The sequence below is a fragment of the Centropristis striata genome, chromosome 13 (genome assembly GCF_030273125.1).
Source record: "Centropristis striata isolate RG_2023a ecotype Rhode Island chromosome 13, C.striata_1.0, whole genome shotgun sequence".
NCBI classification, from domain to species: Eukaryota; Metazoa; Chordata; class Actinopteri; order Perciformes; family Serranidae; genus Centropristis; species Centropristis striata.
The window spans coordinates 17,789,780-17,814,024 of NC_081529.1; the positions used below are offsets into that span (position 1 = coordinate 17,789,780).

The 24,245-nt window shown below is 38.9% G+C and overlaps 1 protein-coding gene and 1 non-coding gene across 3 annotated transcripts in view; both read right to left on the bottom strand.

Annotated features, from left to right (window-relative positions):
* The window catches only part of gjc1 (gap junction protein gamma 1), a 45,169-nt gene that overhangs the window by 14,948 nt on the left and 5,976 nt on the right, over positions 1-24,245 (bottom strand). The gene's annotated exons all lie outside the window — the stretch shown is intronic.
* On the bottom strand, positions 341-412 carry trnac-gca (transfer RNA cysteine (anticodon GCA)). Its single transcript has one exon. It is a non-coding gene; the product is annotated as a tRNA-Cys (tRNA).

A 24,245-nucleotide genomic window follows, 5' to 3' on the forward strand; every position in this document is an offset into this window, starting at 1 on the left:
AAAGTCAGGCAGAAATGTTATGTTGCTCAGTGGTGAAACATTCGATCAAGAGATCACAAATCTGGTAACATAAATGTGGTAATGAAGTATATATCTTTAAGGCTATCCTTTGCATGAAGAAATGTATTATAATCACATTTATTTATACAATGTTTAGTAGGGGGTAATGTTAAAATGCAACAATGCTTCATTTCACACAACGCTCTGGTGAGAAATCTTTTGTATAGATATGTGGAGATCTCAGCTGGTCTACGTTCTATAGTTGACCTTAAAAAGTGCCTGTAACCATTTCACCCTTAAAACAGATAAACTAGTAGCATTGAAACATGTTTTGACAGGAAGTAGGCACCCAGATCTGAACTGGGGACCTCTTGATCTGCAGTCAAATGCTCTACCGCTGAGCTATACCCCCTGTCACTGATGAAGGTATAAACCTATAATGTGCAGTGCGTGGGTCACTGTTGTAAACTGAACCGTGGCAGGGTTAGTGTCAGGGTCTTGAATCACCTTGAAGGGATTCATTTCACAAAAACGACCTGCTTTCTGTACATCATCCAACTAATTAAACAGCTATTTACTAAATAAATCAATAATGGGACATTTTTTATTGATTTAAACATTATTTGGTTGATTTCAAAATGATGTTGCTGCCTTAGCAAAAAAGAAATAGTCCATTGGATTCTAAAGTTGGAATTCTGGGAAGTTAAAAAGGTTGTAATTCCTGTATTCCTTTAAGGTTGCTTGACATTGTGCATCTACAGCTGGCCCAACAGTCACGCATCATATTAGCTGAAAAAGACTTTAATTACAGGCAGTCTTTGGTTATAATAAGCATGGAGGAAATGAGTCGACCTGAAGTGATAAAGCGTTTATCATAGGTCAAAAATACTGTCATACTAACAAGGACATGAAAACACATTATTAACTTCAAAGAGAATAAAAGGGAAATTAAAAAAAAGTATACTGTTTGAGGTAGAGTTGCACTATTATTTAAGACCAAATCGAGACCTGACAAGTTGTAATGAGGAGGTATAGCTCAAAGGTGTTTGGAGAAGCACTGGAATACCTATCTATTCTATTCTGGGAAAGCAAATTCCACAAGCAGGATTTCCATGAGCCAGAATAAATGCAGCAGCAGAAGAAAACATGCCTGCTCAACTGGGCCACCTGTACGGCCAAATTAAGTCGATAAGACATAGTTTACGCTTCTGTTTAAGTGCAGATTCTCCTGCACAAACTGTTGCCTCAAATGAAACAGTGAATCAATTCACTGCAGGTTACACAGCATGTTTCCGAAGAGTTTATTTAGTACTGTGTAATCGCAGATGCTGATTAGTGCTGCAGCCAGAGGGGAGGGGGGGATTTATTAGTACAGTTACCTGCAGTGTGTATGAGTGTGTGTGCTGTCTGGCTGGAGCAGAAACCTGTAGACTTTCAGAACTCGTACACGGTTTGACACCGGTGACTGCGATGTTACATAATGTTCTGTGTCGTGTGCCAGTGGTTCTCAATCTCAGTGTCAGGACTCAAATTCCTGCTAGTTTTATTTGAGACATTCCAGCTTAAACATAGAGAATGCAATAAACAGCATACATTTCCATAGGTAGGGGGCACCCAGATTTGAACTGGGAACTTCTTGATCTGCAGTCAAATGCTCTACCACTGAGCTCTTTTCTTTTATTGTTTTATGTGCCAGGAACCTTTCCACATAAAGAATTGTGAATACACACATATGCATGTGTAGATATTGTCTTAATATATAGGGGGATGGATGGATGATATTCTAAAGATAGCACACCATAAACAATGCACACTAATGAACAAACAAACCAGCCAACCATATCATGCAGTTTGAGGAAGTCTATTATTGCATGCCAGAGGAAAACAGCAAACTACTTTGTTATATATGTTTACTCATGCTTTTTGTAATGTTTGTTTATGTTATTTTGATCACGCTCACATTCACAGTCAGGCCTCTGAAGAAGCTATTTTCTAAAATGTTATTATATTAGATTGAATCGGTCAGCAAAACAATGAAAAAGCCAATTTTGTAAGGTGTAAGTTCACTGCAAGTTCCATGTATCTCCATTACATGTGCAACAGTGTTTAAACAATTCATTTCACCCTTAACCACGAGAAAAGTCCTTGGGAATATTAAGTCCTTGTAGTTGTTTTATTCTTAATTAGCATGGAGCAAATTCATTAGCACAGGGTGAGCAGAGGTTACAGCATCTACAAGCACATGTTCATTATCAAACACAAACATTCCGAGGATTATGAGCGAACCTACAAACTTAAGATATCTGTGAATGAGAGTGACGGTGATTCCTTCTTGACTCAGTAATGTATCACCTTTGTTGCACACTCTAGAAATGTACTGTATTATTTTACAGGGACTGTTTTTTTTTACATGGCAATGGCAAATGGCATTAAAAGGTTAAAAAAAATGTTATAATATTACAGTGAATTATATGTTTAAAAAAATACACATCATATTGCTGAATGCAAAGTAAAACATAAAGTAAAAAAAAAGTCAAACTTGAGTACAGAGATTTACTGTACATTATCCATATTTTTTTTCAAGAAATTATGTGTAAAATAATAATAATAATACCAATGCCCTTTAACTTTAACTTACTTTGTAAACTATTGGTTAGTGTTTGTCAACCTTTGCTGCCAGACTTTTTACAATTTAATTTTTGACCGTGGCGCTCTGGTGCATAACGTAAAGCTAAAGTTACAACTAGAATGTAATGTACGTAAGGGGGTATAGCTCAGTGGTAGAGCATTTCGATGCAGATCAACAGGTCCCCACTTCGACTCTGGGTGCCCCCTGTGTTCCTTACTAATGTAAACGTTTCCCTGTGTACATGTGACCCAGCTTTGCAGCCTGTTAAAGCAAACAATAGAGCAGCTTACAGCCCTGTGAAAAAGGCTTCAAAGTGTGCAGCTTTAAACCTTGTTCAATCTCTGCTGTCCATTTTCCATTTAGCTATGTCTCTCAGGTTTAATTTGTTGTCCAAGTAATATAAGATTAATGTATATATAAGAGCCCTGCATCTCACCACCGTACAGTGTACTTATATTAACTTATATTGTTGCAGTCACACTCAGAGTTGGAACATGTGGCTGCAGATAAAGAACTCTCAGCACCTCTTCTGTTAGTAATACACATTGGAATGCTACATTCATTTGTATTTATGTACTCTAAAATGTATTGCTTCAAACTTGAGTCAGACTGTTTCATTAGAGAATACACTAAGCATTTTTTAAATAAATATATTTTATTGTGTGATATCATATTATCTAATATTATATATACTGTACAGTATTAAACATACATTTTTAAAGAGTATTATTTGGGTGTTTTTGGAAAGTGACAGAGAAAATGAAAGGGGGAGAAATGCAGGAACAGGGCCTAAACCTGGATTCTAACCTTGATCCACCACGGCAAGTACTCAGTGTACGCTCTACCAGTGATCCACTGTAATGTCCAAAATGTACATTTTTTAACTTTACATCACTGCATGTGTAAACAGACTGCATTATACTAGTTATAATACATTTATCAGCTGCATTTATGTGTATAAAATGTGATACTTAATACATGAGATTATTTATTTGGGATCATTATTGAGTAAATTCCTATATGCCCCAGACATTTTTCTTGTTTTTTTAATTTATTTTTTATTGGGGGCTCTGTCAGCTTTGTACTTTGTTAAATTAACATAATGACAAGACTTAGACTTAGAGCTTAGTTTGTGCTAAAAAAAAAAAAAGAGTACCTTGTATGTGACTTAAGGACCATTCAAAAGGTGATGATCTGCAAAAAAAATGTACTTTGTAAAGTAAAAGAACAAGTATCATAACTGCTTTTGTTGAATATAATTTTACTGGAGCACAACAAATTAACTCTGACAAGCTATTAAATGTGAAGTTGCTCTCAGGGGGTAAAGCTCAGAGGCAGAGCATTTGACTGCAGATCAAGAGGTCTCCAGTGCAACTCTGGATGTCCCCTCAAAGTAATTCATTTTCTCACATAATAAAATGAGAACTGATAATATACTTTGCAGTAAATTGTTTTTTTTCTTAGTGCATAATAAATAAGAAAATAAGTAATTATTACTTTGTTCATTCCTATTCCTATTGTTCTGTCATTTTTTGTGTTTTGTGTTTTGAGGGTGTTTCTGTCAGCTTTATACTTAAATGAACTAAATGATAAGACGTAGAGCTTAGTTTGTGCTGAAAAAAAGGTACCGTGCATGGTAGGCTTTAGGACAGTTGAAAAGGTGATGGTCTGTAAAAATACTACTTTGTAAAGTGAAAGAACAAGTGTCATCGAGTTTATGTTAAATACCATTTTTACTGGAGCACAACAAATCAACTCCAACAAGCTATTACATTTCAAATTACACTCAGGGGGTAAAGCTCAGTGGCAGAGCATTTAAATGCAGATCAAGAGGTCTCCACTTCAACTCTTGATGCCCCCTCGCAGTAATCCATTTTCTCGCATAATATTATGAGAACTGATAATATAGTTTGCAGTAAATTGTTTTTTCTTAGTCTGTGCATTTAATTTATTTTTCTATCCCTTTTCTTTTGAACTGCACTTGTTCCTTGAGATATCTCCATCACACGCACAGCAGCAGGACTGAGCCACACTTCATTTCATGCTTTGCCATCAAAAGTCCTTCACTCATCAGCCTCTAAGATTCTCATCTCTAATTAGTGGCGAGGAGACAGAGTTAACCTGAGGTGAACGGATGGTGAGCATGTGTACGTTATCGTCCATGATCATGCATGCCGAGACTCACATGCACACGTGGAAACACGCCGCGATCGCCTCCTCGGGCTCAAGCTCACCTGCGTGCTCAGAGACTCATTAGAGAAGGAAGGAAAAATGGAAGGAGGAAGGAGCTGAGGGAGGGAGGGCTGAGGAGGAGGAGTCGGAGGATGTGTGTGAATGAAGGCAGTGTTTGTGTGTGTATTGACTTAGTAAGCGTATACAATATATGATGAATTAGAGATAAAATTTGTCCCAGTAACCAAGTTAAAGGGCATTGGTAAAGCAAAGTGATCCTGAGGGAAAAAGCTGCTCTGTAGTTGTGTCTAAGTGTGTGTGTGTGTGTGTGTGTCTGGGTGTGAGTCAGGCTGAGAGTGACTCAGAATTAGATGTTTCTTGTTGTGTCTTCAGGCAGGGATGGAGCGTATTCGACGTGTGGGTGTGTGTGTGTGTGTGTGTGTGTGTGTGTGTGTGTGTGTGTGTGTGTTTGTGTGTCTACATGTGTAGGTGCATGTGCGGCAAAGCACCTTTGCCTTTGGTGACAGAGTTAGAGGGCAGAGGAAATGTGTGTTTGTGTGTGCATGTGTTTGTGTGGGCTCACAGACTACTGTACATATGTGTTATTCTTATTCATATTATTCACATTCTCCAGGGAAGTGGCCAGTCTTTCATTACAGTGTGTGTTCACTTGTCTGACGGATCCGTTCCTGAGGCGGCGGCTGCTGCTAAATATCACACACCTGGATGCACAGCGTGTGCCGCTCCCTCTCTTTCCGTGTCTTCTAAGACCTTATTACCATGCTAATAATATCCAACAAATCACACAGCACTTTCACCTTCATGAGTCTTCGTCAGTGAGGCCGTACAGCACATACGGGATTAGGGATGACTTCATTTACAGCGGCGTATCTTTAATACGGCAGGAGCTGAAAAGCCGGGCAGAGGGAAGACGGATGAAGGAGAGGAAGCTTTCTTTAAATAACATCCCAAATATGTATAAATACCACAGCTGGTTCCAAAATTACCATCATCCACTGGATCCATTTGTGCTGGGAATTGGAGAGTACAAGTTGGATTTGCTTTTGCTTATGTATGTACATATGGGAAGTAGAAGCATGTTTGTGCATATATTTCTTTTAGCTTATATGACACAAAATGTGATTATTTAAGAGCAAAAAACATTAAGTAGTGGCTAGTATATTATGACACTGGCGATTTATAGAAATATCTAAAACTATTGCACATGATTACAATCATCATTGGTGAAAAAAGTACTCAGATATTTTTGCTTTACTAACCTGAAAGTAGTAATAATAGAATGTGAAAATGCCTAATTGCCAGCAAAAAGTCCAAAAGTAATGCACAATGTTCTGTCTTATTATAATGTACTGCATATTTTAATGTTGGATCATTATTATTTAAGATCACCCTAATTTTCTAAGCAAACCTGGTTCATTAAGTGAATAAAAAGAAACAATTATGCCTCATAAATGTATTTAATTATGATCTTATGTCACATTAATTGGCCACATGCCAATAGCAGCAGAATCTTGCCATCTCTCAAGCCAAGCAGGAAGTAGAATACATTTAAATTGGGTAAATTAGCCATATTCCTGTCTGTTCTCTGCATAATGTACTCAATAAAACATGACTTTCACATGAAAACAATATGCTATGTTTTCATGTTACAGCATGATGCTACAACAATATAATTTGATGCTATAACAATATAATTTATCACATTATAACAGTTTATCTTTAACAATGTTTTATGTTATAAGACATATTTATGTTATAAGACATGATACATTTTTAAGTGTGAGCAGCTGTCAGTTAGATACAGCATAGTAAAAAGTGCAATAGTTCCATCTGACATGCAGTTGAGTCCAAATCACTGCATACATGAAACCAAGACAGAAATGTTACCTAACAACAATAATTACCATTTGTTACACACAACCCTGCTGATGCAAAATATATCAAGGTCATGTGAGATATAAAATGTTAATCTGTTAATTGAAATTCTGGATGTAGAAATGAGTGCACACTGATATTGAAATGCTAAATGATTTTTTTCAAAATTCAGCAATCTTCACGTTGTTTTATTTTTTTATTTACTTTGCAGACCCTTTCACGCTTGGTTAATGTATCCGTTTGATAAATGTGACATAAGCATAAATGAAGTTGAACTGGCTGTAAAGGCCTGCTGCATTTACTGTCCGTGCCTATGTGTTTGTGGTAACCCACTTATGCAGCTGGATTTGCATTGAGTGAATTGAAGCGAAAGATTTAAATGGCATCAGTCTTGCTATTAAAGCAAAGCAAAACATCAGACAAACAGGGAGGAGCAGCTCTCTCTCTCTCTCTCTCTCTCTCTCTTTGTATATGTGTGTGTGTGTGTGTGTGTGTGTGTGTGTGTGTGTGTGTGGAGGAGCAGGGGGAGTGCTGTCCCTTGCCTCTGCTCAGTGTGTGCAGCAGCTGCAGCTTTCAGCCTCAGTCTACACTGTAGGGGCCATTCTGCTGTCTGAAAGACTGATAGATACAAAGAGCAGAATGTTGATGCGAGATGACTCCAAGAAGAGCGCTGATGGTGCGTTTCAAACACACTCATTCCCCCTCTGCATGTTGCAATTCAACATTTCTATGAAGTGAAAACAAAAACCACGTTTCCGGGTCAAGGATTCGGAGCGGCCCTCTAAAATCAGGGTCGCACCGTTAGGAGCTGTTTTTGGACGAGGCGAATACGAGAGTAACACGGCCATCAAAGCGTGTGTTGGTTTCACAACTGGCCCGAGGGCGGGAAAATCTTGACTGAATTCGGAGAGAGCAGTCCCCACCCCTCCTTCCAGGGTATGAGGTCTTATCCTTTGTCATCCTCTGTCAAAGCACACAGGGCGAAAAAAAACAAAAACATGGATACAGATGCTGACCTACCCCTGATGCACACATATGTTCCAGAGGAAAACCCTGCAAGCGAAGCAATCAATTCTCACACTCTGCAGAAACAAACAGGCATGCATGTACACCTAAACACACAAAGGGAGCTAAACACGCATGGCGCCCACAGTCTAATGAGACAAAATCAGACAGAGTGCATGAATGGAGTGCCCTGTTTCAGCCCATGGCACTGAGTGCTGTGCAGAGACAAAGCTCTCATGCAAAACCCCCATTCAGTCTGGCACTAAGGTTAGAAAATGGAGCTTGCTCACAAGCCAGCTCACAGTATAGATATATTATAATATCAAAAAGCAGGGGGGGGGCTTGGAACACTAGTATCCGTGTTCACCATCCCCCACCTCCCTCCCTGTGGGCCCTCGCTACCCGCCCCCACAAATCACAGCACACCCTCACCCTACCGCTAACCTCCCTCATTTTGCTCTCGCTACTGTTCTCCATCCCCATCCCCCTCTCCAAAACCTCCACTTCCTCCTCTTCATCAACATCATCCACGAAGGACCATAAGGACAGGCTCTCTTTAAACATCACATACACTGCATGCCACAGGATGAGAGTAATGGTTCATTCCAAGCTGGAGGTCATGTATATACAGTACGATGCCTGTGGGCCAGTAACCAGCTATAAAACCCAACCATAAAACCTAGTGAAAAAAGCTGTTTTTCATTGATATTGAAGAACAGGTTTGACCTTGATTACAGCATGTAGTATACTGAATATCGATTCATATAATTATTTTCTCGATGAATCGTTTGGTCTATGAAAAGGAGTAAAAAAATGCAATTTTTGAAGTATGAAGTCTAGCTGACATTACATTCATAATGTAAGATATGTTGATATCAGATGTGACATTTATTGTGTAGGGGGTATAGCTCAGAGGTTGAGCATTTGACTGCAGATCAAGAAGTCCCCAGTTCAATCTGGGTGCCCCCTTCACCACTAACCCTTTCTTTGTTCTGTACTCAAACCAAAATTGTGTTGAATGTGATGTAGAGAAGTACATCTAACATCAGCTCAATGGCTACCAAGTTGAACTCCAAATGCTCCCAAAAACTGTATACATATAACTCAAGTGCCACTTTAACCTTGTCCTGTCGCACGAGCAGAAGGTGGAGCTTTGCACTGTTTTTATGTGCATAGCTCTGTTATGAGTGTCCATGGCAGCCACTGAGAAGCAAACAGAGGAGATAACATTTTCCAAACAAAGACACGGCTAAACTATAAGGCTTGCATACGGAGTGTTTCACTCAAAATAAAACTATTTTAAAACCTAAGTGAGAGAAGTTTGAGAGTATGGATTTATAACTTTTGTCTTCCTGGTTTAAAACTGACCGGGTTTTGTTTGCTTTATAAAGCTTGAAGTATAAATCACATTCTTAGCCAGCTTAATTCCAACTCAAACCACATGCGACTGTGCTTTCATATGTCCAAATTCTTAAGGGGACATTATAATGAAAAACTCACTTTATCACTAAAAAGAAATGTAAGCATGAAAACATGTAGGAACACAAAATAAAAGCCTGAAAAAGACCATACAGCCACTCCTTTCTTTTTCTCTAAAAAAAAAAAGTTTTTTCATCCTTGTATTTTTCAATACTGAGAAAAAAATATTTACATACCACAGGGTGATAGAGCAACAAATGATTATGGTCATCTATTGAATATCACTAGAAGATGAATAAAGGGGGTACTCAAAACCCTAATTGTTTGTTGTTATAAATAGTTTCAGAGCACCTTGGTAGCTGAATAATAACAGTGGGTGCAGTTTCCTGTCTGCTTTTTCACTGTGAACTGTCCAATAAAAAATAATCTTATCTTTAATCTTATTTTATGAATAAATGGTCAGCCGCAAGTAACAGCTAATTCTTTCACACTTTCTCTTATTTTGAAGGAGCACTCCAAACCAAGGGCAATTCTAAGATGAAGCAAAGGGTTAACAAAAGATTTTAGCTCAGCATAGAAAAAGTATAGAAGAAGTAATTAATGTCTATTTGGTGTCAACTTAATGCTGCAACAATCTAGCTTTGGGCTTTTTGGAACAAATCATGGTTTTCTAACAAGGGCGGAATGATGATGTTTAATTTCAATTTAGCTGTGACAAGAATATTAATGTGCTAAGTTTAAAATTCACATATTTTGTGTTTGTGTGGTCCAGTCCTTCTGGCTCTTATCTGATAGAGTATTTTGTATGCTTTCAGTGAGGCACAGCAGTGATGTGAAGTAAACTGCTAACAAGCAGGAGAAACCCCCCACAGAGCAAAAGATTTACAGACTTCAACACCAGGGTCAATTACTACTACACACACTCACAAAAACACACAATTTCTTCACTTATTGATAAGATTGATTCCTTGTGCTCAGAGGTTCTTCGCTGGCAGCTGATGTGTGCAGGGGCTGATTATATTTGTGATTTATGACTGACCATGAATAATGGGTCTCAGAGCTCAGCTAGAATTGAGCAGAGAGGAGAGTCGCCTGGGAAGCATGGCAAAGAGACAAATGGGTTAAGCGAGGTAAAGCAGGACAGAGGGAACAAGATGAAGGGGGACGTAAGAGCATTAGGTTGGTCCTGTACACAAGCCCGGATTTACTGTGAAGCTCATTGTCTCGGGCCAAAGCAGACCTGAGACCTGAGACCTGCCAACTGCACTCATCTCCCTCTGCTTTGTCAGGGCTGACAATGTCAACGCTCACCATCGAGATGACGAACACACTGAAAGTGAGGTATTAATAGAACATAAATCACAAACAGGTCCCTGAGGACGTAATACAATGAAACAACATTAATGAGTGACTGATTAACAGCTGTCCCATTAAAGGCGTCCCATTCTTGGCACCTGACATTTCACTTTAAACAAGTTAATAGCTTAACTTCCACCCCTGTAGCTAGCGTGAAATTGGCACTTAGAGCATGAGTCGTGGACATCTATTTAGGGTGTGACAATGAGTCAATCAGTTAGAAGCACGCATGACTCCCTGCAAAAATTAATTAGCATTGTGTAATGAAATGTGGCTTTCACCCTCCGGCAACAAGCTACTTAAATCAGACATCTTGGAGGAGCAACCGTTGACTTCAAGATCTTAGCTCTGTGCGTCCGATGGCAGCAGATCGGCGCGCACACACGCTGCCAAGGAGAGCACACAGAGGCCAAATGCCACTGCCAGCCGCAGTTGACTTTGTTTACTGCAGATAAGTAGAGACATCCTTACCATCACAGTGACTGAACGCTGAGAGGATGATTTTGGCTGCGCTCGTGTGCAGGAAGAGGCGGGGACGTCTGTGGGCTCATGTTGGCGCGAACGTGTGTGATTAAACACACATACATGCACCCTTACCATGCAAAGAACAACTTTATATTCTAATTAAGGTTTTATTTGGGTTAAGCTGATGACGTGAACCCTTGATAATCTGCAACTGAGTCTCCTTGTTGACATGAATGATTCACTTCAACACCACTATATCCGTCCACATGTGATCTGTAGATTGAGCAGTCTGTTGTCAGCTCACTCCTCTCTTTCTCTCTTCGATATAGATTATGATTTATGGGCCAGAAAATATTTCTTATGAGTTAATGTTTGCATTGATACTTGGGAAAGAAATGATCCTAGACTAGTCCGAATTTGGTAATTTATGTCTCTCGACAGAAGAAGTTTGACATTTTAAACTCAAATGGCTCTTTTTCAGGTAGAGAAGAGCCATAAAAAACATACATATTAATTTAAAAGAAGAGATAATAACATGTTTCACTCAAGATCAAACTATATTGTAAAAGCTTTGAGAGAAGTTTGAGAGAAGAAAGAAGAAGGTGTGTACATTTTTTTTTCTAACCTTCACCCTTGGGACTGCATGTTTATGGGAATTGTAGTTTTCAAATGTAAAATCTTCCTTTCAGAAGGGCATCTCTTTCTTTACATAGTACCTGCCATCAGGGCTAGCTAACACCTTATTGATAGCCCAGGAAAAAGCAGAAATAGTAGAGTGAGATAAAAACTATAAATATTTATGGTCTCCTATTTTAATCTATATCTCTCGACAAACTCTCCAGAAAGAAATTCAACATTTTAAAACCAAGGAGCTCTTCATCACATAGTGAAAAACACCCATGATATAGATATATTAACTGTGATGCAATACATTTAAAGAAGAAGAACATTTCATGGTGTTGCAAGTCTCTTAAGCATAAGCAATATAAGCAATATTGTTTTCTAGAAATGCAGTTTATGTAATTGGCCAAAAAGTGAAATAAATAAAATATTTTCTGTACAGTATGTACCATACAGTTCTTATACTGTCACTCAAAATCAGGTTGTGTTACTAGAAATACCCTGAGGAATGTTAGGGATGTAAATGTACCAAACTTGAACCTGGGGAGAATTCACTTTTGCAGGGCTGAAACATTTATTTGTTGCTTGCCTTAAAAGTACACCATGTACATCTCAGGGACGAGAACACAACATCTTCTGTACAGTATCTTCTCTCTTATACCAGCTGTTTGTTCATTGCCTTGAGGGGATGATTCACCCTCTGCTGGTAGGGGTTAAGCATCTCGCTCAAGGATGTATTAGCATATCCTTCCGGTTGTGGAACACCCAATCAAAAAAACATACTAATGTCTTGGCAGACACTGACCCTGACCCTGTTTATTTTGACAAATCCACAGGACATCATTCATATTTATATCTGGCCATGAATGACAGGGGACAAGGGTCTCCCAAGCTATTATACTTCTGGGTAATAACTCAGTGTCAGTGGATAGCATCCATCAGCCATCATTCACTTTCATCTGACTGCACCATGGACACTATCACTCCACTGCTGTACTCGCCTTAAGGAGCAGAGCAGGCTGACTGAAGTCGCAGCTGCAGGAAGGGCCAAGGTTTATCAAATGACAATACTCAGAGACAGAGTTGATGCAGAGTTCAGACAGAATTCATTAAAGTGAATCACAGAGAGACGCCACATAGTGACATACATGTCAGAACAAATGACAGATTAATAGGTGAAAGTCAAGAGGTAAATGAATAACTTTGCTCGGCAGTAGCACTAATTTTAGCCATGCTGCATGATAATACAGTAACTCTAAGGATAGCTTTGTTGGTGTGTCGTCAGAAATGAAATTTGCATTTATGTCTCCCTCAGGATTAATTATAATAACTTTGGTGATTGCTTGGTAACTTTTAATCTAGCTCCAATATCAGGTCAAAAATTCAATTTGTCCAATACTTTGATTAAAACCAAACACCTGCAAAACAAATGACATTCCCATCAGCCTCAGCTGCACTTCATGTTTAGTGTTAATTAGAAAATTAGCATTTTAACAAGCAGAACTAAGAAGATTAACATGCTAAACATTCAGCATGTTAGCATTGTTATTGTGAGCATGTTAAAATACAGTGTATCTATCTTCCCTAAATCGTCCTAAGTTCCTTACATCTTATGTTCCCACGTCCTAAGTTCCCAAGGTATTAAGTTTCTATGGTCTTAAGTTCTCAAGGTCGTAAGTTCCAAAGGTCCTAAATTCCTAAGATCCTATGTTCCCATGGTCCTATTCCCAATGTACTGGGGGGTTCTATGTTCTCGAGGTCCTAAATTCCTTATATTTAAAGAGCAAAAGGTGAAATAAACAAATCTGTGCGGGGTCTGTAAATTCTGTATTAATATCAGTCACCTACAGGAAAACATTATGTTATAAGTCACAATTACAACTACTTCCAGAACAAAAAACTTCATACCTAATTCATGAGCTGCTACCATGAACTTTGATATAAATCCCATATGTAATGTAACACAACTACTCCAAAGGATATGTAGTCTTTTGTTGTCATTGTTTGCTGCTCTGAGTCAATGTTTTTTGTTCAGAAATAAACCCAGGCCCTGTCTTTGTTATTGTTGGATGAGGTGTCTTTTCAATGAGCTGTCTTTTATTGAGACTCATGTATCGGACTGGTGTTTTGTTTCGTGTTAAGAGATCAAAACACACCGGAGACCATGAAAACGATGAAATGGAGGCCACGGAGAAATGGAGGAGGCAAGTGAATGCAAAGCTGCCAAAATTAAGAATTGATTCACAGTTGCAGCCAAATTCAGCAGATGGTGAGTGAATGTAAACGGAACTGAGCAATCAAATTTCCTACAAAACACTTAAAGGATGCAGAGAAGGGGAGGAAAGAGAGGATTGAAAAGGCATAAGAAGGCTGGAGGAGCTGAGAAGGAAACATACTGAGTGACGGGAGAACAAAAAGAGCCCTTTTGCAGCAATATGTTCTCGCCTACGGTTACACTTGTTCCAATGCAACTTTAATCATCCAATCATGTTTGCCATGTCAACTGACAGGTCTAGTTGTGCAAAAATTGGATTTTGGTCACACTGATATGGGATCTAAAACCCAGAAATGAAAGCTCACGCTGTCATCAAAATGCCCTGGATGCCGTCCAGCAATGCAAAGAGAAGAAAAGGAACAGAGAGAAATTATCGGAGGAACAGATTTAAATAGGCACAGGATCTTCACAAGAGCTTTTCTTTTAAAGCCAAGTTTAGACATATAGCAGTGTAATGTTCATAATCTGATTTTAATGACCAGTTTTTTACAAATTGAATTGGAAAACAACCGCAGCACAAGCTAGAAAAAATGCCTAAAGAAATAACCCACGCGTTCTCTAAGCTAAGAGTACGGAGTCCATGAATCGATAGCTGCCTGAAGCAAATCCCTCAGCAGCCGAGGCTCCCAGAGTATACAATCGCCTAATGAAATCTCCTACATCACATTAAAGACCACACAGTGCTGTGCTTACATTTGTCTCCATACGGACAGAGTATAGTCTCTTCTTGTTTAGAGCTATGTATGGCTTCTGTTATTCTAAGAGATTAAATAAACACAAGTATATCACGTAAGACTTATCTATTTATTGTTTTGTATTCTACTCACAGACACATACAAGGGTTAAAGTGCAGCCTATATTGTGCTTTTTTTTCAGACAGACAGACAGATTTAGTAGATTTAAATATGTGGGCGATCACACCTGAGGCCAAGGAGGATAAGAAGAGGAGAAGTCACAGGGTGTAAAGCTGTCAAATCAGGAGGCTCCTCCCTCCTTACTGAGAGGCCACGCCCCCTTCAGGTGCAATCACTTCACCCAAAGGAGAGGCTATATATACTGCCATGCTCGCTTTGCTCTGTTTTGTCTGAACAATGCTGTGCAGCTTAAAGCAAACCAGGGGCGATTCTACCGTCAGAGCTTTAGGGGTGCTGAGCACCCATTGAGCCCCACTGCCACCACCCACTCTCAATCAACGGTCATTAGATTTGATTAGATTGAACTTTATTGTCACTGTAACAGCTACTTGCACAACAAAATGCAAAATATAGGCCATCTACAGTAATGCTAATAAATTAGGAGTATGAGTTGTTACTGTTTTACTCGCCACTATTCACTTAATATCAATTTATTGTTGTTGTTTTCTCACCTGGTTCTTCCTGCATGCTCTCCCTTTCCCTTTCTCCTTCTCCATCTTTCTCTCTTTCCCTTGGCACTGACAATCATACACAAATATATTGTAGCAGACCATTTCCTACATAAGTAATTTGACACAACATACAGATAGCAGGTTTATTAGGGCCATGGGGCAATCGCACCAAGCACTGGCCCCATACAGCAATAGCTGTAGGGACCAGTGCTCTTTCCCATTTTAGGTATTATGGTTTTGCCAAAAATGCTTTCTGTTCGAGGCCAGAAATTCCAGTCTGTCCACCTCTGGCTGCTGTCACTGTGCTAGAAGATTCCACAGCTGTTAATTTCCGTTGATTGCTCTGCTCTGTTTGTTTGACCGCAACGCCTTTGATGCTTTGATGTGATTACAGTTACAGATACACGCATGCAGACACACACACATGCGCGCATAAGCGAGCACAGTCCTACATACACACATTTCACACACACACACACACACACACACACACACACACACACACATTTTGAGGTTAAAGGGCATAGGTTGCTGTATAAAGAAATACTTGAAAAGGAATGCTTGTTGTAGATGTGCTCCTTGTATATTATATAGTATTAATTGTTTGAAATCTCTGAAGAATGAGAGAGGGGGGCTAGGAGTTATCTTTCACACATCTCATACCTGTGTGTTATAAATAGCCTACATATGCAGACCTACTGTGTGTGTGTGTGTGTGTGTGTGTGTGTGTGTGTGTGTGTGTAGTATATACTACTCCGCCTGCATGAATGTAATGTGATTATTATTGCTGCAAAGTCTGGTTCAGGTTAAATCCTCTGTAAAACATTTATAAATACAGCAAAGAAAAACATTTAACACACACAACTGAAAAATATCAAATATAAACCAGGAAAAAATAACAATTCATTTAAAAAGTCACGGTGACTGTTTCCACATATACTGGTATTATACAGTGATTATGTTGTTTGTTTTCACTCTGGTCCGAATGCCACAGCACTGACAGGGAGTCATGTTTCCATGATGACGGACCAGAAAAAGACGCGTGTGACGTCAAATTTATGTGACTCACGATTGTTAAAAGTCTCTAAAGTAACGATAAACTTTTACAACAGAGACACAAGTACGTACTTCACAGGTACGCAGTTAATTTGTCGCACTGCTCCTTTTGTTTAATAAACGGACAGCTCCAGTTTGACTGTAGCTGCGCTAATGGCACTAACGAAGCTAACCGGGCTAACCGAATAGTACTCGCCAGTACTCGCCAATATGGTATCTGAATCGGAACAACTCTAGGTAAAAGGAAAGAAGTATGATACACAGATTTGGAGCAACTTACTTAGTTGATTCACAACATTACAACTAAAGGATTCTCACTCTGTGTCGCGCTGGATGCCGGTCGGCCAGCGGGGGGTGCAGAGGGAGCTGGTGAGAGGAGGATGATACCATTTGCTAAGCGGGGGTGTTTTCATTTTTATCCTTAACATATACGTTTCAACCATAAACTATGGAGTTTGTTTTGGACAGTATTTTTAGCTTTCAATAGCTTTTCAAAGACGAACAAAAATTTTAGAATAACAACATTTCTTACTCCAAGTTTTAGGGGTGCTGAGCCCATTTTTAGGGGTGCTTCAGCCTCACCCATGAAGCAAACACACACACACACACACACACACACACACACACACACACACACAAATACAGATTTATAAAGAAATCTACAAAGAATTGAAAAGGAAATTAATGAATGAAACACGAGGTGGCTTTGACTTTGAAGAAGCCAGTACAAACACAATGCATTTGTCACTTTGGTTAGCAGCCGTCATCAGCTGTCAATAATGCAAAGTTGTTTTTTGGCTTCTTTTTTTTTAGACAATTACTTTAAATTTTTGCATGGAAGTAATGGAAAAAGAAGGAGCGTCCACAGTGAGCTCCAGCAACTCCTCAACAAGGTAACCAATGCTGTTTCATTCACATACTGTAACGTACCACCAGCTACCTTCTCAATCAGTATATCTTGCATACTGTCTATTAAATGAACGATTAAGTATGGCATTACCAACAGACCGTTAACACTTAAGTGTGCTCTGTATCACATGACTGCACATGAGTGACGGCCTAGATTTGACCCAGCCAGCAGCTTCTACATCTCTGAAAACTATCCATCACATTTTTGTGAAGTAAAATAGCCTTTTTTGTCCATGGAGTCTGGTGAATTTGAAGACATCGATATAACGGTTCAGTTCCCTGTTTGATAGGGCTATCTTGACTTTTTTTTTTAGAGGTGGTTAAATACATTTTCGCTCTGCAAAGTTGCCAGACTCCTTTGACAAAAACAGTAATTTTACCTCACAGAACAGCGCACCAACTGCTGTATAGCTTTAAATAAGGATATATATGTAGTTATGTCAGCATCCAGAAACCTTCATCAAGTCACGTGTTAAAATGTTTTTAGGAGGGCTTGGAAAGTAGTATTTTGATGCTAAAATATACTTGATTTGAATACATTAGGAACACTACTGGGAAGCTACAGAATGATATAAAAAAAGACTAATGCCTCTGCCCTTTAAAACAAAGGTATGATTGTTTGTCTGCAGTGTAAATATATACACTTGCAGCTCTACTGTTGTATTTCTTAGAAAGGAGCTGCTTAAGGAAGGTTTGCTGCAGTTTTAAACCACAATTGTTGCTTTCGTGGTAACCAAATTCTGAAATCTTAAGAATTACAAGACAAAGAAAATAAAAATACATCAGCTGATAAATGCACAAGACAGGTTCGCTGACCTCAGGGGGGGGAATGTGTGTGTCTGCCCAGAGAGTTGGGCTGAAGCTGAGGGGTCACGACTGCTCCTGTGCTCCCATGCCAAACCAGAGACTGGAGCAGTGATGAGATCCAGAGACAAACACACTGTGCCAGTCGAGGAAGCTGTTGCTGCTGCTCTCCCCTACAGCCTGTGCAAACAATCACTAAGTCATTATCATTCTCAGAACAAACACGATCTTTATGTAATCTTTACGTAAACGGTCTGTCTTAAGGCTTCTTTAGGAGAGAGGCTCAGTTCCCTCGACTCCTTTAAAAATCTGCATTCAAGACGGTCCCGTGCAGCAGAGGCCCAAACTAATAATAAACACAGAGGAGGAGAAAAAATAGAAAAGTTTGGCCTTAAGCATTTCTGTCAAGTTAATCTTTTTTTTCCTCCTTCTTTTTGTTTTAGACGTAGAGTCTCAAAGTGTTAGCCCGTAAGGCTATCATCAAGGCTACACTTGTAGCACGAGAGCATCTGTGCACCCCTTTGGGCTTTTTCCTACCCATCACACCATGGTGGGCCGTGGCTCTGATAATCCTGAGGCCTTGTGGCCATGGAAAACCACTCATGTATGAATGTTACTTTGTTTAAACATGACTCCAGGAGAAGAGGAAGTGGAAAGGACAGGACAGGACTGTCCTGGGAGACACATCACGTGTTGATGATGTAACAGGAAAGAGAAAAGCAATAGGAGTCACTGCTTTGGTGTTGTGTTGCCCAAAAAAATGTGTAGACAAGAGGAAAACTGACAGGTTGTATTTTGGGGATTTTCCTCGATTCACTGGTGAAAAAGCTTCAGCTATGTGTTATATTGTAATGTAATACAAATCAACATTAAATTAACCTCTCTATGAAAAGACAAGTAAACTGAGCAAGAGATGTTGTAAAAAAGGATGCCCAACATTATTTTTTCTGTCAGCTATGATCGACTAAGTGATAAATCATTTCATCTCATTATTAGGTCACCAACTATCCTTCAGAAAGTACCTGTTGTTTGAAATAGAAGTTACTTTCTTAAAGCTAAAATGATTGGAGATTCAGTAAAACATACAGAGCTTCTGTTATAACTGAATCAGAGAACGATCTCTTATTAGAGCAATAACACCATATATAAGATCAAATATGAGCTCATGAATATACTTATGGGTTTTTGTGGATTTATTAAAACCCAGATCTAACCTTAATCCAGACTCTGCCTGCAACATATCCTCTAAACCTTCTCCTCCAGGCTCCAGTAAAGCTCCAGTAAAATCTACTCTAAGGTATGAGGTTTCCATAAGAGACTGTGTAAACAATGAACATGACCCCGGAGCATCTTAGTGTCTGGAGGAACATGTTGTATATGGAACAGCAGCTAAAAATAACCCTGTTCTAGCTTGTCTCTTTCTAGCTTTTTATTAGTGTCACCCCTTGTATTCGCTCAATTGAGTGAAATTATTCTGTACGACATTTAAAGAGCCACCACTCTGCTGGGTCACACGGCATAAACCGTTTCAAGAAAGTGACTAAGCTGCTGGGGTTTACATGCTAACGTGACTCAATATTTATTTAAGCGAAGGTGGAAATAAAATTGTAATTGTACAGCTTATTCCATGATGCGCGTCGTAAACCTCAGTGGAAAAAAAAAATATATTCACTTCATCATGAGCTAAATAATTAGCTCTTTGGCTCATGGAGGTCATGACCTTTTGCTTTATGGCAAGCATGACGGGGTGGGTGAGGGGTCTACAACAGCTGACACAGCACTGATGAAATGGAAATAATCTGTGCATTTGGTTGTTGTTATTGTGAATCATCATTACTACAAAAAATACCCCCAACAATGTCTCCTTTTCCAGACTTACATTTTGGACTTCACACGATCCCCCATGTGTCTAACTACTTTCTTTGCTGTGTGGTCCAGCTTCCTGCACCAGTGTGTGTATGTGTGTGTGTGTGTATGTGTCTCAATGTGTGGCAGAGTGTGCCAGCAAGGCGGTGACAGGGTGTCTGCCTCGGTCCGTGAACCTGGCTGCTCCGTTGCTGTTCTGCCAGTGACAGAAAGCGAGCAGGACGTTGCCCGACCATGGCTGCCCCAGCTGGGCCAATCAGGCGTGAGCGCTCGTGGACAGATCAGCGCATGCCTTCCGCCATGTGCAGCGCTGTGGCACAGATCCCCGTATGGATTCTAATATGTTCTCCACAGTGTCAGCAGCACTCTCCTGATCACTCCTGCGTGTGTGTGTTTGCTTAGATAATGAAGGTGACTCTGTGTGTTTTAATGTAATCTCTGCAGCCTCCTTCACTGCAGCCGTGTTGATAGTGCTTCACAGGAGTCACGTGGCCAAAAAGTGAGTTTGTAAAAACTTTCAACTTTGGCTACAGTGGTTTTCTGAAAGTTTAAACCAGCAAAAGTATGTTGGGCCTAAAGCAAATTTGTATCACTTTAAATTACCCCAAATAAAACACTTTATAAGTGCTTCCCTCAGGATGTTGTTCTTAACAGGCTGGAAAAGTCTGTTCAACACCATTTAAACCTCTGAGACATCAAAACTCTGACTCATCACCTGATTTGGACGCTATCACATTATTAAATGGGCTTTTATCAGGTTGTTGTCGGCTCATTCAATTGATTGCTATATTAACATTTATTGTTAGGTGTTTATAAATGTTATCTCCTGTTGTTTACTCCAACACAACAAAGTTAGTTTAACTTAACACCCGTAAGCGTTGCTTCTGACTCATTTGGTAAAAGTTAGTCACAAGAAGTGATGTTCCTTGCTTATATTTAACAGAGCAGTCCAGTTTGGTGCAACAGATTGCAGCTGCAAATTTGGACCCTTTTTCCAGCTGCTGCTGCTGCTGCTGAAATTGTGCCAACTTACAGTATAACACAAAGTTTTAGAGGCACAGTTCGTAAATCCAAATGTAGACAACTCAATTCAAAATCTGAACAAGATATGCCTCCAAAAGTAATAGAAAGGCTTTATAATGCTGCTTAATTTGTGATGACATCAGTAAAACAGACAGCTCTGCTTTCGTCTAGGCTGAAACACAATAAGTGTATCAATTTATGTATATTGCAAGTCCATTTTCAAGTGAAAATTAAATGTTTACATTGTTTTCTTTGTCAAATATGATAGTTAACAAGCTATATGAGTCCATTACTTTGGCATCTGGGAAATTATGATCAGAGTTTTACACCATTTTAAAGACAAATCAACCAACAGGATATATACAGCCAGTTAATTGGGGTTCATACTATTTAGTTTCGGGCCGGTTTAAACCTGATTCCGCCCTTGCAACAATCGGCAGAGAAATCTGGTCTGTAACCTTGATCAGTACCGATTTTCAGCCCAGATATTCTAATGATGTTAGGGGTTTACAGATCCTGTCTTACACCTCCTGAACTGTTAACCATTAATTATCAAATATGTTTGATATTAAGGATTTATTATTTGGATGATACACAATACCCAATAAAAAGAGACGAACCGGAGCGACTGCGTTTTCAAGCAACGATAAACGTTTGCACCATTGAACTCCAGCTTCAAGTTGTTGCTGAAAAATTTTGTTTCTCATCCAGACTTAACATTTCTTGTTTTTTTCTCACATAAAGCTTTGATAAATATTACAACAAGTTGTTGCACTGTTTTAGTTTCAGTTTGTTTACATCTGCTTTCCAATGAGACCACGTGAGGTAGTTCGTTCCTCTGGCATGATAATTTAAATAGTTATTATATTAAAATCTTGTAGTGTTTGCATGTTTGAGATTATTGATAGGATTGTCTGTGAAAATTCTTCTTATGTTTGTGATGCATGTAAGGATTTTAAAACTCCTGTAGTCTGAGCCTGGCTTTAGTTCATAATCAAAATAATTGCCATGCAAATTTTCAATGATGATCAGTAGAGAAACACAAAACCACATTAAATGTCTTGATTCTTTATGTAGATATGTCTGTAGCCTAATTATAGGTTCAAAAGATACTGTTTGGGTCTGAAACCATATGGCTGGAGATGCACTGCCAGACTGATATTCTGAATTAATCCAAGGTAGGAATATATTTAAACTACTCTGACAACAGGCGATAAAAGTGAACAACAGATATGAGTCATCTGTGTAGAAGCCCAAATGTTACCTCACTGCCACTGAAGCAGGAATGTGACTAAAACAGAGCGAAAGGTTGTGTCATTGGAGACTGACAGTGAATGAAAAGGCATCTCTCTGCCTTCACTCCTGTCACGTTGTGACTCCGCCTCTCCTGTGACCCTGAGGGAAGTGGCATAAGACCTGTCACCCCGAATCACGGCCCAACCCACGACAGCCGAGCTCATATGTAAATGTGTCAGCGTGCGCAGATTCACGAGTATGACATATCAGTTTGAATATGCATGTTCAACACTGACTGGAGCGTTAACATCTCTGTACGTGCAGGGCTCAGTGCATCCATGTGCGTGTGTGCGTGCGTGCGTTTGTGTGTTTCTGAGCACACGGTATGTATGTCTAAGCTGATCCTGGTATGTTATAGTGACATTCCCGATGGGAAGGAGCTTCACGACTGTTTTCATTTGCCAGACTGCCCATATCTCTTCATGAGTACAGGCTGGGTGAAAGTGACATCTGATTTCATCCACACTCAGTGGGGTTCTCTCTGTCTGTCTCGATCTTTTTCTCTTACTACACATGTCTCCACTGCTTACACCTTCTCCGGGTGAGGGTTCACTGCTTTTCTCTGTTTCTTATCATTGTACATTATATATACTTCTTTTTAGTTTGTTGGCTTTTGATCTGATAAAAAAGGCAATTTTAAGACATAATTTTGGACTCTGGAAACATGTGATGAGAATGTGTCTCATTTGGAGGTAATGTAATCACACTATAATGAAAACTATTGTCAGAGGGAGCGTCAATGTGGTCATTTTGCATAATATGTCAGAAAAGTTCAATTTCAAAGTGTTAAAATGAACAAGTTGAACTTAGTGATTAATTAGACACTAACAAGTATTTCATTATCATTTTACCTGTATTATTTTTTAATTAATCTATTATTTTTTTAGTCATAAAATCTGGTAGAACTTTAAACTGCGTTATACTGATATGACAAAGAATGAAAGCAGCAGATTCACACATTTGACATATTAAAGTTGGCAAATATTTTGCACTTTGCTTGATAGTTGAATTACACTGATTCATCAGTTATAAAAATTGTTGATAACTAATTTCATACATCAGTTGTTGAATTATTTTAGCTCTATGGTAAATAAGTTAAATTGGAGTGTGCACACTTATTTTAATATGTGTGCAAATTAGGGCTCAGCATTGACAAGAATCTGGCGATACAATACATATCATGAGTCATGATACAGGGGTTATGATTTAATACTGTTCATTGTAATACTGTAAGGCAATATATTTATATCTGAGTACAGAAAACTTTTTGTGCAATCAGAACATTATTTGTATTGCATTTGTATTTATATTCTTCAACATCATAGCATTACTTTTTGTGCAATATGTCTGCTAAAAACTTTTGCATGTAAATTATTAAAAATCAATACAGTGTTTTTATAAATCGATACAGTTTTACAAAACATAAAATTGTGATACTTAAATGCAAGGGCATAAATTACAGGGGGGACACAGTGGACATGTCCCTCTCACTTTTTCAGTAGGCAGCATTGCATCCCTCCACTTTTAACAGACTGAAAACAATTATCATTATCATTTTTTTAAATGGAAGAAACTGTAAGCACTAGTATCACATTGAAACGGTGCCTGATTCATTTCCCAGTTCCCCTTCCAACTACTCCTCAACTATTTTTGCATATTTTGTTACATATTAACATAAAAATGCATTTTTATCAATAAATACATCAACCTACTTATTATTAAACATATATTCAAATTGCTTTGAGGTGAAGGGCCGATATCAGGTGACTATTAGTGCACATTTTAACTAAATCAGTTTTTTTACTGCACTTTTTCACCAGTATGGTTAATAGGGCCAATAGGGGAGTTCATATATAGATCAAATTAATCACCTTTTGCTGCATTTTTCCGTTTAAAATATATTGTTAAGGCCATCCAATTCATGAAGAAGACATATTAAAACGATTGATAATGTTTTGTTCTACCTAAAACTAAAGCCTTTTTGATAATTTGTGCCTGTACTTACTTGTGCCTCCCCACCTTTGAAATCACAATTCCAACCCTGCTTAAGTGTGTCAATATTTTCCTCCCTCAAATGAAAATAGAAT